Source organism: Echinops telfairi, unplaced genomic scaffold, assembly GCF_000313985.2.
Source record: "Echinops telfairi isolate 266 unplaced genomic scaffold, ASM31398v2 ScPeMD7_7410;HRSCAF=8448, whole genome shotgun sequence".
Taxonomy (NCBI): Eukaryota; Metazoa; Chordata; class Mammalia; order Afrosoricida; family Tenrecidae; genus Echinops; species Echinops telfairi.
In genome coordinates this window covers 17018894-17026017 of record NW_022111310.1, presented here as the reverse complement: position 1 = coordinate 17026017, position 7124 = coordinate 17018894, and positions in this window count along the sequence as shown.

Below are 7124 nucleotides of genomic sequence, written 5' to 3'. Positions count from 1 at the left end.
TGTACACGGGGCTGCCAACCCACCAGCCACTCCAGGGGAGAAAGAGGAGGCTGTCTGTTTCTGCAGAGGTCCACAGTCTCAGAAACCCTAAAAGCAGTTCTCTCCTTTCCTTGTAGGGCCACTGTGGTGGCATCAACGCAACGGGACTGGGTTGTTGTACTGCCCAAAGGCAGCTAACGCCCCTCCCGAGAGGGTTCACATAGGCAGGGGGAGGTCCTCGGAGACCTCAGCCTGCACTCACCTGTGGGTACTTGGAGAATCAGGAGTGAAATTCATCCCAGAGGCTGCTCCCAGGTGCACTGGCTCAATAGCCCCAGGTCTTTGCCCTTCCCACGTGCATTGCCCTTGCTAGGTGTAGTCCCGGTTCCTCCTCTGAGAGGTGCACCATTCGCCCTTTGCCGCAGTCTTGTGACATAGTTTGTCAGCGGGATATTATCAGGCAAGGTTCAAACAGAACTTAAAATACATTTGCATCTCCAATTCTACACAATCTCTTCTAGAGAACAGAACATTTCCCAGTTCTTCCTGTGAACCTGATATCACCCTGATACCGAACTAAAGAAAGAAGACAACAAGGTGTACAATATCACACCAGGGGAGGTAAACACTCTACAAAACAGCCAATCACACGAGATCCAAAGGGCAGCTTGCCCAGGGATAAAGTTCAGAAGTCAGGAACGGATAAGAAAGGAGGACGAAGGGATGTGGGGAACACAGGGAGAAAGTGGGGAGAGTGCTATTGCATCATGGGGCTTGCAATCAATGTCACAAAGCAAAACAAAACGTGTCTTCGTCGGTCGTTGCAGGGAAAACCAATTTGCTCTACAAACTCTCACCCAAATCACAATAAGAGGACAAGAGAAAACTGCAGACCTGCAACCTGGATGGGTTTAGATGCAAAACTCTCTAACTAAAGGTCAGCAAATAGTATCCAACAACACACACAGAGAGAGGCTTCAAAACAGCTTGGAAAACAATGGAACGGTGAGATCATGGGCTCTTTCTGTTAACTTTTGGCCATAGGTTGGATGGAGGTTTTCAGAGCACCGCATCGTTTTGCATTCCGTGATTTACACACTCTGGTTCACCGTGTAGTGACATGAAATGACCTGCTACAGCTCTTCCATCCATCGTCTTTCCAACTCCCACTCAGTGCCTGGGTGGGCGCTTGTGAACAAGGCATAGGGGACTTGAACTCACAGACTGGCCATTCTACTGGGCACGAGAGCAAGTTCTCTCAAAAGCAAGAACAAGGACTCCCAGGATCCTCAAGAAATAAGGGCCACTAGAGGAGATCAGACAAGATCCCCGCCAGAAGTGGCAGAAGCACCAGAGGCCACAGCGTTGGGACCATGAGGCCGTGCGGTAGGCCTCCTGGCCCCTGGAACAAGTGAAGCGGGGTGCCTTCAGGCAAGAGGCTGACTTGCCGAGTAGGGTGCCCTGTGTGCCTCCACCAGCAGTACTAAAGGAGCTTTGTAAAACCAGCTCAGGCAGAGGCCAAGGGACCACGGGGCTGAGAAGTTGAGTTCCCAGAGACAGACTGCCTGCCAGTGTGGCTGAGAAAGGACCATATCCTCAATGCTTTCTGACCCTAACTGGTGGTAACTTGTTACTTCCCCTAACAAACCCCGTAGTCGAGAGTCCTGCTTTTCATTGCAGCAGATTCCCGAACCCAGCGGAGCAGTAAAGCATCATGGGAGGAACAAGGGTGTCAGACTAGAGCAGGGGTTCTCAGCCTTCCTCACGCCGCGACCCTTTCATACAGTTCCTCTTGTGGTGGTGACCCCCAACCGTAAATTATTTCCGTTGCTACTTCCTAACTGTCATTTTGCTACTGTTATGAATCGTCATGTAAATATCTGATATGCAGGATGTATTTTCATTGTTACAAATTGAACATCATTAAAGCCTAGTGATTCATCACAAAGCAATATGTAACTGTATATTGTGAAATATTTCTTTTTACTGATCAATCAATTTTGTTTTTGTTGTTGTTGTTGTTTTAATCATTTTATTGGGGCTCATACAATTCTTATCAGAATCTATACTTACATCCATTGTGTCAAGCACATTTGTTCATTTGTTGCCATCATCATTCTCAAAACATTTGCTTTCTATTTGAGCCCTTAATATTGGGTGCTTATTTTTCCCCTCCCTCCCCACTCCCCCTCCTCCCTCAATCAATAAAATTTTGTTTGGAAGCATGGTGTAGCATGGGTAACAGTCTTCGTGCCAGGTACTCGTAGGTGGGCGTATCTGCATGTGGGTGGACCCACCTGGAGATAGTTAGAGGAGTGGTGGCATGGTTCCTAAGACCATTGGAAATATGTGTTTTCCGATGGTCTTAGGCAACCCCAGTGAAAGGGTCGTTCGACCCCCAAAGGGGTTGCCACCCACAGGTTGAGAACCGCTGGACTAGAGCCATGGAAGAATAGAGAGTGGAGGCAGGCGTGTCCCCGACTGTTGCCTTGTGGCGGTCAGTCTAGGGTTAATGTGGAGTTGGAGTCTCCTCCTTACTGAAGCTAGAGGGGTCGGACATGGCCCCCACACCATTTCTTCACATCTCCATCCTTGAAATCCCCTCGATGTAACACCACCCACCCATCTCCTCCCTGGGTTTCCTGTCTCCGTGTCTCCCTCTTTCCTAGCCCTTCTGAACTCTGTCCTTGGATCAATGCTGCCTCCTCAGTCTCAAAGGATTGATGGTTCTAAGGTATGGCCGTCTCGATGGTGTTACTGTCCCCGTGTAGACCTGCCCGTTGTTTGGCCGAAATTTGAGCCACAGGAGGGAGATCAGTTCCAGAGTGTAAGAGTGACCGCGGGCTCTAGTGTCCGGGCTTCTGGTCTCTTTCGGGATGCTGAATTTCATTCGGTATTTCTCTCTCATTCTATCCAGAGCAGAACCTTCTAATATGATCCCTTTCAGAACAGTTGGTAGTGTTAAGTGGGGCACCATCTAGCTCTTTCAGTCCCAGGGTCTCCACAGATATCTTGAAGCCCCTTCATAAATATACAATGGATGCATATGTATATCTATTCCCACGACTAAATGAGAATTATTGCAAAGATGCAAAGCTGGTTCAATATTTGCAAACCAATCGGGGTAATCTACTATATTAAGAAGTTAAAGAAGAAAAATCACATGATCACATCTATTGATGCCAAAACTTTGTTGATAAAAGTCAGCACTCGTTATGATTAAATAAAAACCTCTGAGAAAACTAAGAATAGAAAAAAACAATTTCCTCAACTTGATAAAAAACATCTACCAAAAACCTAGTAGCGAAAATCATACTTAGAGCAGGAAGGTAAGCAGGGGGGGTGGGGAGAAAAAGGGCATAGGGCGGGAGGAAGCAAACTTGCACCTACTTAGAGATGCCATGATTGTCTACATATGAAAACCCAGGGATGGACAAAGAATCCCCTAGAGTTAAGAAGTTAGTTTGGCACAGTCACAAAATCCTAGCTCAATAATAGAAGTCAATTAGATGTCTAAATGCTACCAAAGAACATGAAAAAATCAAATTAATAATAGAGTATCACAATAGCTTAAAACAAACAAAATAATACTCAGGTATAAATCTAACAAAATATGTGCAGGACTCACCTGGTAAAAACTACAAGATACTGATGAAATTTTAAAAACCTAAATAAGTGGAGAGATATACCATGCTTATAGATGGGGGGATTCAATAGAGTGAAGATAGTAATTCTCCACACATTGATATATAAGTTTAACACAATTCAGATCTCAAAAAGATCTTCCGAGGTAAGACAAGCTTGTTCTAAATTTTCCATGGGAAGACAGAGACACTAGAATAGATAAGACAATTTTTGGAAAAGAAAGAACACGTGAGAGAACGCACTGTACCTGAGTTCAAGATTTATTATATAGCCATGATAGTCACGACTATGTGGTATCGGTGGAGGGATAGACATATAGCACAATGGAACCTAGCAGAGAATCCCAAAGCAGATCCACACTTGCTCAGGCAACTCGTTTTAAACAAAGACACAAAGCCATTTGATGATCCTGCTTTTATACCCGTTGGGCTGGCTATACAGAAAAAGGCATGCTAAATCTGGGGGTGGAGGTGGAGAAATGGGTCAGAATGTAAAATGGTGCAACCACTTGGGGAAACACTTTGGCAGTGTCCCAAAAGCTTCAACATCGAGCCACCATGCGAGCCAGCAATCTTATTCCTAGGTATAGATCCAAACTAATTGAAAACATATGCCCCCACAAAGATGTGTATACGAAAGTCCATAGCAGCATTATTCGTACTGGCCCAAAGCCAGACACAACTCAAATGTCTGCCAACTGATGAATGGATAAATATTACATGGTATATAACATAGAATATTATCCTGTAGTAAGAAGTAGATAAGTCCTGATACGTGCTAAACACATGATGAATTTGAACACATTGTGCTCAGTGTAAGAAGCCAGTCACCAAAGGCCATATAGTGTATGATTCCATTTGTAGGAAATGTCTAGAATAGAAAAATACATTTGTAGAGACGTGAAGGTAGCTTAGTGGCCTGCCAAGACTCGGTGGACAGAAGGGAGTGACCGCTGGTGGCTGTGAACTTTTGTGGGGAGTGGTGACATTGGTGGTGCACGACCCTGAGGATACCACAGTCATTGAGTTGTACGCTCCATAGAGGAACTGGATTCCATATGATTTTATTTTAATTAAGCTTTAAAAACAAATAATTCCATCGTTTTTCAACAAGGACTTCAAACTGGTTCTTCAGGTCAGCCATGAAGAGAAACTGGAAGAAACCTGACTTTGAGCAATGTAGGTGCTCTAGAATGATCGCCAGGACCGGACAAATTACAGATCCAAGCCCTGCCAGAAACTTTAATCGCCCTCTTAGAAAATAACTGTGGCCTCTCTGTTATATAGCAAGCAAATCTGTCGACCAACAAAGCTGAAAGCACAATGCTCAGAGATGGCATCTAAGCGCGATGCTGTGAATATGTGCCGTGCACCATGGTGCTGGCGATCAGCCAGACGCCCGGAACAGGCTTGGGAGGCTCATTACTGCTCTTCTGAGACTTCCATTCCAGGCCTCTGGTCTGTAATGTGTCTCATTTCAGTCCTCTTTCCCCTGGCCCCACGTTTTCACAAATTGAGATCTGTCGTAATTTCACTGAATCAGCCATGCCTGAGCCAGTACAAACTGATTTGAAGTCCTGTTTTCAACAAATGGAGCAATTTAATATTCTTGTGTTAAACAGAAAGAACTATCTGCTTAAACAAGAACTCACTCAAAAGAAATCATAGATGTACAGGTGAAACTATAAAACTTTCAGAAAAGAACAGAGGAAAAATCTTCAGGGCTTAGGGTTTGGAGAAGAGTTCTTAGATATGATATCAATCCAGATATGATCATATGAGCTCTCAAAGACATTTGTGATAAATTAGACTGATCAAAATTAAAAATATGTTTGCTCACTGCTAGAAGGATTTTTAAAAGCTAACACCTAGGAGAAACTACTTGCAAGCCACATCTCTGACAAAAGAATTCATATCTGAAATATAAGGAAATCCTTAAAACAACAGTAAGAAAAGCCAACAATCAGATTAGAAAATGAGTAAAAGCTATAAACAGATATTGCACTAAAAAGAATCTAGACACAACAAATGAGCACATCAATAAATGTCCAAGATCACTAACCATGAACGCAACTAAAGACCATAGTTGTACCACACAGATTCCACAAACAAAACCTGTTGCTATTGAATTGATTCCAATTCATAGCCACCCTGCAGGACAGAGGAGAAATGCCCCCTGGAGCTTCCAAGGTCCTAAATCATTACAGGTTGCAAATCCTTCCACGATTTCAAGAGGTAGTATATAGTCAAGAACCAATGAGGCTAAAGGAAGGAGTCTGAGCTGCACATCAGGCCCCGTATTTGACGGGATACTAACTGAAACGCTTCAGCAAGCTGGTGCATGGCTGGAAGCACTCACTCATCTCTGCCGAGAAGTTTGGGAGGCAGCTACCGGGCCAATCGAGTGAAAGAGATCCATATTTGTGCCCATTCCAAAGAAAGAATGCATAAGTATTGACCGGTATCATTTACATGCAAGTAAAATTGTGCTGAAGATCATCCAACAACGGTTGCAAGAGTCCACTGATTGGGAGCTGCTGATTCGGGCTTGCTGGAAGGGAGGAGGACGGGAAGCACTTTTTGATGCAGCTCTAGGACCGCAGCCTTCAGCCCAGATTGCAACTCGAGGCGAAGAGACCCCGAATCCTCACAGCTGTGCCAACAGACAACATTGGGAGAAATAGAGAAGAGACCGGACTTGCCGAGGACTTCGGCGTGTTTGGATCCACAGTCATGGCTCATGGAAACAGCAGTCAAGAGATCAAATGATGTAGAGAAAAGATGTCAACTTGAAGCCTCGAGTGAGCCTGAGCCAGCCATCGTATTTTCGGTCACCTCGTCTGCCTGTCTAGGTTGGGCAATGAATAAGGAAGCCCGAAGAAGAATGGATACATTTGAATTCTGGTGCTGGAAAAGCATATTGGAAATACCATGGGCTGCCAAAGAACAAACAAATCTGTCTTGGAAGAAGTACAGCAAGAATGCTTCTTAGAAGCAAGAATGATGAGATTTCTTCTTATATACTTCAGGCATGTTCCCGGGAGAAAGCAGTCCCGGGAAAAGGACACTTGGCATGATAAGGTCAGAGAAGCAGAGGAAGGCTGTCAAGGAGATGGATTGACACAGTGGCTGCAACACTGAGCTCTAATAAAGCAGTGGGGGGGGTGGGCAGTGTTTTGTTCTGCTGCACCGAGGGTCGCTATGAGTCGGAGCCCACTCAACAGGACCTACTAACGGATCACTACAAGAGCTGTCTGCTGCAACTTTCCCTGTAGAGCAGCAGTGGATTCAAACCGCCAGCCTGTTGGTTGGCAGCTGAGCACGTGAACCACTGTGCCGCCAAAGCTCCTTCCACATCTATTAGGACAGCTAATGTGTACAAAACAGCAGACCCATACCAGACGCTCGTTAAGATCTGGAGAAAGCGGATCTCTCATGGAACAGCTACTCTGAAAATAGGTCAGCATACCTGAGTTCAAGATTTATTATATAGCCATGATA